This window comes from Plecotus auritus, assembly GCF_963455305.1.
Source record: "Plecotus auritus genome assembly, chromosome: 8".
NCBI classification, from domain to species: Eukaryota; Metazoa; Chordata; class Mammalia; order Chiroptera; family Vespertilionidae; genus Plecotus; species Plecotus auritus.
The window spans coordinates 32,011,259-32,023,125 of record NC_137782.1 but is presented as its reverse complement, the minus strand read 5'-3'; the positions used below and the strand labels follow the sequence as shown (position 1 = coordinate 32,023,125).

At 43.9% G+C, this 11,867-nt stretch overlaps 1 pseudogene across 1 annotated transcript; it reads right to left on the bottom strand.

The window, feature by feature from the left end:
- Window positions 1–992: 992 nt before the first annotated feature.
- LOC308255919 (speedy protein C-like) lies at window positions 993–1,812 on the bottom strand (annotated as a pseudogene). The gene has a single exon. The product of its transcript is annotated as a speedy protein C-like (transcript).
- Between the last annotated feature and the right edge of the window lie 10,055 nt (window positions 1,813–11,867).

Here is an 11,867-nt window from a genome sequence, read left to right as displayed (position 1 = left end):
TGACATGTCTTCTTAGTTTTTTTAACTCAGACTTCTGTATTAGTTTCCTGTTTCTGCTGTAACAAATTACCACAAACTTAGTGGCTTAAAACAACACAAATTCCTTACAATTCTAGAAGTCAGAAGCCCAAAAATAGGTCTCACTGTTCTAAGAGTTAGCAGGTCTGTGTTCCCTATGGAGGCTCCAGGAGAGAATCAGTTTCCTGCCCCTTACCAGTTTATAGAAGTACATTCTTTGGCTCATGGCCTCTTTTACTTATAAGGATCCTTGTGATCACATTGGGCACAACACGATAATCTCCAATAATTTCCCCACCTCAAATTTTAGTATAAAAGAAATAATAAAAATAGTTTCCATTTTTAAGTAAGTGCCTACTACAAACCAGTCACTTTTTACACACGATCTTATATATCTGCTAATTGGCTTTGTTACCTCCGTGCATTGGCTTTCTCATCTGTAAAACAAGGTCTTATAATATTAAAGGATACACCCTACTTCGTCGTACTTAGTAAATGATTTGTCTGTGATATATAAGTCATATTGGGCTCCATAGCCTGGTCCTGTTTCCCTTGTTAAAATACTAAGGGGCCCTGACAGGTTTGGCGCTGTGGATAGAGCGTCGGCCTGCGGACTGAAGGGTCCAGGTTCGATTCCGGTCAAGGGCATGTACCTTGGTTGCGGGCACATCCCCAGTAGTGGGTGTGCAGGAGGCAGCTGACTGATGTTTCTAACTCTCTATCCCTCTCCCTTCCTCTCTGTAAAAATCAATAAAATATATTTTTTATTTATTTTTTATTTTTTCATAGTGGACATGAGTTTATTAGAGGGGGGCAGAGTCAGAGTGGGTGCAAGCTGCAGGTTGGGAGGAGGGGCAGGGGGCTTGGGCAGCACTGCCAGCCAGTGATCAACAAGACAGGGGGCCATAGGGCAGGCAGGCCAGCTGCTCTTCACCCTGCGAGCGGTGTCCGCCCGTCCATCTGTCCATCTGCACCTAGGACACTGGCAGCGGCTCCAGGAGGATGTGAAGGGTGTAGGTGCCTGGCTCCAGAAGTAGCTGGGAGGGCAGCACCATGAGGAAGCCCCCGGCCCAGGGGTCTTCAGCCCCTGAGAGACAGGCCTGGGAAGGAGAGCTGTACCACTCGGGGTTTGGGGAAGGACTCTGGGGAAGGACTCGGGTAAGACAGGCAAGGGGCAGGGTTGGTGGGAGTAGTGACTATGGAGAGGGGGCGAGCCACAGAGGGAGCAGCGGGGTGGTGAGAAGCCGGGGCCCGGGGGAGGGTGATCCCAGCCTTTGAGTAGCTCCTGTGAGCCCCGCCGTGGTGGGGGCACCACTCCCGAGTTCAGGCCCAGTGGGATGGCTCCGTGGCCATGACCTTGTCTCAGTGCCAGCGGCTCACTAAAGCCCGGAAGCCCATCCTGGCCCACAGCTTCTCCCTCTGACGCAGGAAGTCTCCCACCTCGCCCAGGGCCCACGGGAAAATCATACATTTGGCTTCCTCCAGGTCCTCCTCCATATCATTTGCAAGGTACAGTGCTAAGAACAGGTTGCTGCAGGTGTACTCGCTGAGCTTCAGGTTGGCGCGCCGCAAGTAGACCAGCACCGTGGCCAGGAGATACTTATCTGAAATCTGGCAACAGGGATCTCTGGTGGGGAATTCCTGAAGGAAGCTGTGCTCCAGAAGGTGGAGGGAGGCCCGCAGCTCCAGGTGCTGGCGGGCAGGGAGAGGCCCACTGCCCCCATCTTGACAGCTCCAGCCCCACAGCTTCACCTGCATGGCAACCTCATAGGCAGGGGCTCGGGCTTTGCTCATCTCATAGCAGGTGGGGCGGGTGGGATGGGGCGGGGGTGCGTGACCTGAGCTCAGGGATGACCTACAGCGTCTATTTTTTTTTTTTTTTAAATAAAATACTAAGGGGAGGTGACAACCAGATAGTGGGGTAGGAAGTTCCTGCCCTCATTCCCCACAGAGACACCAACTTAGCAATAATATAGAGGCCAAAATGTCTTTATGAGAAATCCAGAAACTATTTAAAAAGTCAGAATCTTGAAGTAGCAAAAGAAGAGTGACTTATTGCATACAAATGAGCTCCCATAAAATAATCAGTAGATATCACAGCAAAAACCATAGAGGCCAGAAGGGAGTGGGATAATATATACAAAGTTCTAAGAAGAAGAAAAAACACCTGACAATACTATCCAGCAAAACTATAATTCACAAATGAAGAAATACTTTTCCAGATGAACAAAAGCTAAGGAAGCTCATCACTATTAGATGTGTGCCTTTCGCCCTAACCGGTTTGGCTCAGTGGATGGAGCCGTCGGCCTGGGGACTCAAGGGTCCCAGGTTCGATTCCGGTCAAGGGCATGTACCTTGGTTGCAGGCACATCCTGAGTGGGGGGTGTGCAGGAGGCAGCTGGTCGATGTTTCTCTCTCATCGATGTTTCTAACTCTCTATCCCTCTCCCTTCCTCTCTGTAAAAAAGTCAGTAAAATATATTTTAAAAAAAAAAGATGTGTGCCTTTCAAGAAATGCTAAAGGGAGTCCTGTAAGTTGAAACGAAGAGATTTTAGCAACATGAAAGCATACAGAAATATAAAACTCTCTGGTAAATGTAAATAGACAAATACAGGACACTGTAATGATGGTGTGGAAAGTGTGGGCCAGCCCAAGCTGCTTCCGGTAGTTTTTCCATACAAATGGCCTGTCTTTGCTCACAGTGTGGACTTTCCTAAAATCTCTCAAAGGTTCACAAACCCTATATAAGCAGCATCTGGCCTCAGTGTGCCCCATACCTCTTGCTAAGCAGCCCCAAGCCCAGCAATAGTAGCTGGCCTCAATTCCCAGCTTAGCCTCTCCCAGGCCCAGCACAAATGGCAACCATCTGCAAACCACTTTGTAGGTCATAGTAAGTGGCCCCAGGCAAGGCACAGGCAGCAACTGACCTTGGCCTGCATCAAAGTAAGTCCCTTCTAAGAGGCCCCAGAACAAACACCTGATAACCAGCTTCAGATCACACCAGATATTTCATGCAAACAGAAACAAAAAAACCTGGGATAGCAATATTTATACCAGACAAATAGCCTATAAAACAGAGTCAAAGAGGGACCCAGCAGTTCCACTTCTGGGTATTTATCTGAAGAAACCCAAAACACTAATTTGAAAAAGTTGCATCCCTATGTTCATTGCAGTATTATTTACAATAGCCAAGATATAAATGCAACCTAAGTGCCCAATGGAATATTATTTAGCCATAAAAAATTTTACCATTTGCAACAACAAGGATGGACTTAGAGCAGCCGTGGGCAAACTACGGCCCGCGGGCCGGATCCTGCCCGTTCAGCTGTTCTATCCGGCCCGCGGAGCAGAAAGAGCAGAGGGTTCTCTTGCTCTCCCCTCCGCTCCTTCACCAGCAGCAGTGTTAACATGGCAACGTCGGGAAACATGGCCGCAGCTCCTTCTTCTGAGTGGGCGGATTTATATCCGCCCATTCAGTAGAAGGAACAACCTCTCAATCTTCCAGAGGCTCCTATAATGCCCGCGGACGCGTCCCCGGACATCACCCTGGGAATGCGGAGACACGTTATCGTGGTGATGTAGGGAGACACGCCCCTGGAGAGCACAGTATCAGAGCATTAGCTAAAAAGGAGACCAACAACACTGTTCCCACTGAAGTTGATGTTTTAAAGACCAAAAACTTTTCAACCCAGTCTACATTGCCATCTACATCTACGTCCCGGGCATAATTTGGAAGTTGCACTAAAGAAAATGTTTAATTTACTGTTTACACATTTTGTTCTTTTCTATTTGTTTTAGTTTTAAATTATTTTATTATATTTAAGTTTAATTTGAAAGGCTTTTGTACCTTTCCTTTGTTAGGCAATTTTATTTTGCCTTTGCCATCTTCAATATAAGGTACGTTATTGTGCTATGATTCCTCCATTTTTTGAAGTTTCAAATTATAATAATTAGTGTTCACATTCTTCTTGTTAAAATGTTTGAAATGAATAAAACTATTGAAATAAAAAAAAAAGACCGTACCCTTTTATGTAATGATGTTTACTTTGAATTTATATTAGTTCACACAAACACTCCATCCATGCTTTTGTTCTGGCCCTCCGGTCCAGTTTAAGAATCCATTGTGGCCCTCAAGTCAAAAAGTTTGCCCACCCCTGACTTAGAGGGTATTGTGTTAAGTCAGACAGAGAAAGACAAATACCATATGATTTTACTTATATAAAGAACAAAGTAAATGAACAAACAAAACATAAACCAACTCATAGATACAGAGAACAGATTGGTGGTTGACAAAGGTGAAGGGATTAAGCAGTACATACTGGTAGTTACACAGTAGTCATGGGGATGTAAAGTGCAGCATAGGGAATATACTCAATAATATAATAACTATGTGTGGTGTCAGATAAGCCCAAAAGAGCATAAAGAAAGTATCATCCATAATCCTTACAGCCAAAATGAAAAACTATTGACTTCTGCTGTGATTCTACCTAAACATATACACGTATATATCTACAGATATAGATATAATTTTAACTAAATTAACATAATATTGTATATAAAATTTTGCATCTTGTTTAAAAGCTATTTTTAAAAAATATTTTTTATTGACTTTAGAGACGAAGGGAGGGGAGAGAGAGAAAGAGAGAGAGGAACATCCATGTGAGAGAGAAGCATCAGTCAGTTGCCTCCCAACTGGGATCAAACCCACAACCTGAGTATGTGCCCTGACTGGGAATCAAATCAGCAGCCTTTTGGTGCATGGGATGATACTCAACAAACTAAGCCATACCGGTCAGGGCTCTTGTTTAAAAAATTTAAAAATTATACAAACGATGAACCTGTTATCACCATAATAAATTAAAAAAATACAGACATTAAATGTTCCCTCAGCTCTTCCTTCCTGCCATTCCCCCTTCTCCCCAGAGAGACCACCATTCAGGTTTGGCCTGTATCCCCATTTTTTGTGCATTCCATTATGCAAGACATCAGTATGTCTAGCTTTCTATTAAAACATCCAGCAGAGGGCCCTAGCTGGTTTGGCTCAGGGGATAGAGTGTCGGCCTGGGTCCTGAAGGGGCCCAGGTTCCATTCCGGTCAAGGGCACATGCCTGGGTTGTGGGCTCAGTCCCCAGTGGGGGGCGTGCAGGTGGTAGCCCATCAATTATTCTCTCTCATATTGATGTCTCTTTCTTGCTCTCTCTCTCCCTTCCTCTCTGAAATCAATAAAAATATATTTTAAAAAAAGAAGTTGACAATTGAAAAAAAATTCTCCAAAATAGGCCCTGGCTGGGTAGCTCAGTTGCGTTAGAACATCATCCCAACATGCCAAGGTTGCAGGTTCAGCCTGTTCAGGGCACATACACAAATCAAAACAATGAATGCCTAAATAAGTGGAACAACAAACTGGTGGTCTTCTCTTCCCCACTTCCTCTCTCTCTAAAATCAATACATTTGAAAAATTAAAAAAAAAAACTTCCAGCAGAGGGAACTGTTGGACTGTTTTTTCTCTTGATATGTCAGTTATACTTTTTTCTTTATAAAATCTGTCTTGGAGCCCTGGCCGGTTTGGCTCAGTGGATAGAGCGTTGGCCTGCAAACTCAAGGGTCCCCAGGTTCGATTCCGGTCAAGGGCACATGCCGGGGTTGCAGGCTTGGTCCCCAATAGGGGGCCTGCAGGAGGCAGCCGATCAATGATTTCCCTCTCATCATTGATGTTTCTCTCTCACTCTTCCTTTCCCTTCCTCTCTGAAATCAATAAAAATATATTTTTTAAAAAATCTGTCTTGGATATCATTTACACAATGCAGAATGATGTATCAATTTATAAATATAGTAGTTCTACTGATTAACTTCTGATCTAAATAAAAATTTTAAATCTTATTTTCTTCCTTCAACTTTCTTGTTTGTTTGTTTTTATTTTCCTTAACCTTGAAATTATGTGGTTTTTAAAATGATTATTGCTACTGGATATATTTGGGGGGGGAAAGCCTTGCTGTTGGCAGAAATAGAATTTTTTTTTCCCCTTGAGAGAAAAATAAATCAGATAAAATGAAATGAGGTGAAGATAAAACTTTTATCTCATCTGGCAGTAACTCCATTTAAAATTCTAAATAGAATAGGATTTTTTAATGAAGTCTATTTACATTTAGATATTCTTAAAATGTTTTTTGTCCTGAGCTCATACATTTTGTGTATATGATTATTTCAACAATATTTTATGTAAGTTATATATGTGTTTATATATAGGTGCCATATATATGATTCCACAACAGTTCCCAATGAAAGAACCTGACAGAACTTGCCAGCAATTGCCAGCCGTCATGGCTCAGTGGTTGAGCATCGACCTATGAATCAGGAGGTCACAGTTTGATTCTCGGTCAGGCCACATACCTAGGTTGCAGGCTCCATCCCCAGTGAGGAGCGTGCAGGAGGCAGCCAATCAATGATTCCCTCTCATCATTGATGTTTCTCTCTCTCTCTCCCTCACCTTTTCTCTCTCTGAAATAAAAATATACATATTTTTAAAACTTGCCAACAATATTCAGCCAATTTTTCTGATGTGGTGGCTTTGTTACCCTGTGATCAATGACCAGTGTTTGCAACTAAATTCAACGTGCTGAGTGGCCATTCTTCACTGAAATTTTATTTAGGGGAAAAATAATTAGTGGTTCCTGAATAGAAGCCAACACTGTGTGGCCTTTTCCAACTCCTACTTATCCCCACCCCCAGTATGATTTCCCACTTCCCTTTCAATGTAAAATGATTCTTCCCAGTGCTGTTGTGAACAGCATTTTCCCAACCAAATCATTCTTCTCTCTGTCGGGGCCTTTAAAAAAAAATCAGGCAGATGAGTTTCAACAGAGAAATTCAGTTACTTTTAAATACCTCACTTTTAAGGATTTGACATTTTAAACATTTTTGGTCTTGAGATAAATTTGAAAATAGTAATTATTCAGTAAATATTTATTGAGCACCTACTATGTGCCAGGCACTATTCTAGCACTGCAGACCCTGGCCCTCTTGGGGAGCTGACATTCTAGCAAGCAATAAACAAGAAGTATAGCCCTAGATGGTTTGGCTCAGTGGATAGAGCGTCTGCCTGTGGACTGAAGGGTCCTGGGTTTGATTCTGGTCAAGGGCACATGCCCAGGTTGTGGGTTCGATTGGTAGGGGGTGAGCAGGAGGCAGCCAATCAATAATTCTCTCTCATCATTGATGTTTCTATCTCTCTCTCCCTTTCCCTTCCTATCTGAAATCAATAAAAATATATTAAAAAAAAACAAGAAGTATAATAAAAGTATACTCTGCATAACATGTTGAAAGGTAACAAGCACTATAGAAAATGTAGATTTGCCCTGACCGGTTTGGCTCAGTGGATAGAGCGTCGGACTGCGGACTGAGGGGTCCCAGGTTCGATTCCGGTCAAGGGCATGTACTTTGGTTGCGGGCACATCCCTGATGTGGCGTGTGCAGGAGGCAGCTGATCGATGTTTCTCTCTCATCGATTCTAACTCTCTATCCTTCTCCCTTCCTCTCTGTAAAAAACAAATAAAATATATTTTTAAAAAAATGTAGATTAATCTGGGATATAGTCACCATTGCCAGATTGCTCTTTTTTTCCTTTTTTTTTTCTTTTTATGTGCCTCAGGCATGAAACAGCTCTGGCCACCGACACAGGCATCAAGCTAGGATGAACTAGGGACTGTACATCTGCTTTGCCCCTGTTTGATAATAAGAGCAACACCACCAATCAGGTGTCTCCTTGCCCATTGCCAGGGGGTTGCCAGATTGTTCTTTTATGTTACTATCTTGCTCAAAAATATCTAATCTTTCCTAAGTGTGTCACCCAAGCATTTCTGCTCCTGGCCTATTCTCCCACCTGTTGCTGGGCCATATCCATAAACTCAGGTCTGGACCCTCACTGGGCCCCAGCCTCCTTCCCATGCTCAAACCATTGCTCATGCTGTTTTTTGACTCTTAGAATGTGCTCCACCTTGGGCATATGGCCTATAAGAAATGTTGCTCCTTTCCCCAAGTACTTTGGGGCCTCTGCGGAGCTCATCAATCTTCAAGTTCACTGGTGTTTGTCATCTGCCCACCCCCCACATTCAGGCCCTTCATCATATTCCTCCTTGAATTTTTACTTAATGATTTCTGAAATATGGTTATAGATTACATACCTGTGCAAATAATCAACTTCTGGAGGGCAGACATCAACCTCAATGTGTAACTCAACTGCTTGCTACAGGACCTCAGAAAACTTCCTGTTGTTGAACACGAAGGATTAACCAATAAGTAGAGACACTTGTATACAGTTTCTAAATTGATGTACCAGACCTCCTTTCCCAATTCTTAGAGGGGGAAACACGAAAACATGAGAAGATGTGTGCTGATTCTGTCATTCTATCTGCCAAACACCAGTTTTTAATCTTTGAACACTTGTTTGTAAAACTGATTTGACACAAGGCGTGGTACTTTCAAACCACTTTTCTACTATTTCTCTCTGGAAGCATTCTGTAAACAATGTTTTGTTGTTTGTGTCTAAAATTCTAAATACTACCCTGCTTTGTTGTTAAGTGCAGGTAACTAAAATCTCATTCTATCACATTTCTATCATGGCTGTCAAATAAGTCTATCAGCCGTGGGCAAACTACGGCCCGCGGGCCGGATCCGGCTGTTCTATCCGGTTCTCTTGCTCTCCCCTCCGCTCCTTTACTTTGAATTTATATTAGTTCACACAGACACTCCATCCATGCTTTTGTTCCGGCCCTCCGGTCCAGTTTAAGAACCCATTGTGGCCCTCGAGTCAAAAAGTTTGCCCACCCCTGGCTAGCTCAATTCTGTTTACTGTGCACCAGCCACACCAAGGCCGTAACAAGAAATGCTGACCATGGTCACGACAATTCAGAACATGAGCCCTTTTTAAAAAGGCAGCAACATCAACAGGCATATTGGAAAGCGTTTCTCCCAGGAACTGCTTTTCAGTGACTATGCACACAAAGGACGGAGACAGAGATGAGAAAACAGCAGGTGTCTTGGCAGAATCAGCAGCCTGCTCTGGGGAGCCTAGGGGTTTGCACAAGGAAAACCCAGCCACAGCCATAAGGTTTTATTGACAGCACCTGCATGAAACTGCTCTGAACTTGAACACACAAGCCAAATATAATTAAAGCACCAACTGAGTTTTTTTAAAGGTTCAAACATGATCATTTGGAAGCCTTAGAAGCCAAGTGGACAAAGAGCAATGTCAAATGCCATGGTCTACAGAGACCAATCAGCCCAGTATCACAGCTCTGCCAGGATGCGTGAAATCTTTGAGACTGTATGATGTACCAACCAGCCATGTCCAGTGAAACCATAAAGAGACAAAGCAGTACTTGGTGGCTTCTGTTTCCTCGTCTGATCTGTCATTCTTTTATTCTGGAGCCTCCTATTTGCAACTTCTAACTCTCAGGAAAACATAGAATATTAACCACGGTTTTATATAGAGTTGTTGCTTATCCAGGAGAATTTGGAGATGGGACTTGAACTTGGGAGTTCAGGGAAAGGCCTCATCCTAACGGTCTCACACTTCACACTGGCTGAGTGTGTGCTACCTCTGTGCACCTCCACAAGTGCTGGCAATGGGTGCTTCCCTCAGCCTGGCTTTTGGTCCATCTTCCTGTTCCTCCAGCAAGCACTGGATTTGGGCCTTGGCCACAGGACAATGCTTTTCACCACCTGACCTCTTCCAGATGCTCACTCCCAGAGCACAGTGGGGTTTGAGGGAGAGAAGAATGAGAGCCATCATCATGTATCTGTGCTTGGGAGAAGAAAGTCTAATGAAATTGTTCATCATTGCCAATTAAGACAAATAATTGAAGATGGTTACTCAACAATTGAAAACTCACACTTAAAAAAATAAAAGGGAAGCCTGCCCAGTGTGGCTTGGTGGTTGAGCATCAACCTTATGAACCAGGAAGTCACGGGTTCGATTCCCAGTCAGGGCACATACCTAGGTTGCATATGGGAGGCAACTAATCAATGATTCTCTCTTATATCATTAATTTTCATTTAGAATGAGTTTGTTACCACAGCCTATATCTTGCATAAAGCATTTTCTCTGAAACAATAGTTTTCTATATTGTTCTCCTTTCATTACCTAAAGCCTAGCCAAACTCAAAAACACTCTGCTTTAAAACTTCCACACGTCCTTGGGTGGTGATTAAGTAAATAAATAAAATAAATTGTGCAGGAGGTAGCTGATAGATGTTGCTCACATCGATGTTTCTCTCTCCCTCTCCCCCCCCCAAAAAAAAAATCAATAAAAAAATATTTTTAAAAAGTTGTAATTCCTGGAATCCAAAATAGGAATGGTAGTGGTCAGGGACTGGCATTGAGATGGAGGTTGAGAATAGAAGTTACTTACTAATCAATAGGCATAAAATTTCAGTTAAACCAGATGAAAAAGTTCTAGAGATCTGTACAACATTGTAACTATAGACAACAATAATGTAGTGTATACTTAACATTTTATTTTTTAAATATATTTTATTGATTTCTTACAGAGAGGAAGGGAGAGGGATAGTTAGAAACATCAATGGGAGAGAAACATCGATCAGCTGCCTCCTGCACACCTCCTACTGGGGATGTGACTGCAACCAAGGTACATGCCCTTGACCGGAATCAAACCTGGAACTTTCAGTCCGCAGGCCAATGCTCTATCCACTGAGCCAAACCGGTTAGGCCTTAACTTTTGTTGAGGATAGATCTCATGTTGTGTGTGTGTGGGGGGGGGGAGGGGGGGCGGGCGGGGAAGTAGGAGAGAGGCAAAGGACTGAGACAGACAACCCAGAGAGGTCTGAGTCTTAAGAAGAAAGCTTCTAAAGAGTTGTTAATATCACCATCAAGTCATATAAGGTAGAAATGAAGAGTTTTGACTATATCTGGCTATAGTATGAGTTAAGATGACCTTATTAGGTCATTTCTGGAGTGATATGAAAGTCAGATACTAGTGGGGTAAATATGGGAAGTGAGGAAATTCAAGCAGTTGAGTTCTGATAACACTTTTTTTTTTAATTCTTTATTTAAAATATTATACGTGAATCCTTTTTCCCCCATTGACTTCTCCCCGCTCATTCCCACTCCTCCAGCACATGCCCTCAGCCCCCCTACTGGCTGTGTCCATGGGTTATGCTTAGTGTATGCATGCATACAAGGCATTTGGTTGATCTCTCACCGTCTTCCCCCTTCCCCGCACCCCCCCCCCCCCCGCCTTCCCGAGGTTGGTCTGTTTGATGCTTCCATGTCTCTGGGTCTGTTTTTAGTTCATCAGTTTATGTTGTTCATTATACTCCACACTAGAGGCCCAGTGCATGAAAATTTATGCATTGGAGGTGGGGGGGAGTTCCTCAGCCCAGCCTGCCCCCTCTCACAGTCCAGGAGCCCTCAGGGGCAGGAGGCAACCCAGTGATCAGGGGAAGGCAACACCCCCATCACACCTCTGCTGCTGCCACTGCCAGCAGCGCCTCGGCCGGCCCTAGTTGCCTGTGCCTTGGGCGTTGGCTGGGCAGCCGCCATCCGAGGTTTGCCTGTGCCTCAGGCCGGCCCTGGGTGGCTGAGAGGGCTGGGGGATTCCGGAGGCAGGTGCACGGTGCGGCTGGACCCGGCCGCACCACACACCTGCCACCCCAGTACTGGGCACTGCCATCTTTGGGGGTGTGACAGTCCATTAGCATATTCCCTCATTATTGGCTGTGGGTGCCACCATCTTTGTGAGGGCATGATGGTCAATTAGCATATTCCCTCTTTATTATAGGATATGTGATCATGTGATATTTACCTTTCTCCAATTGGCTTATTTCTCTGAT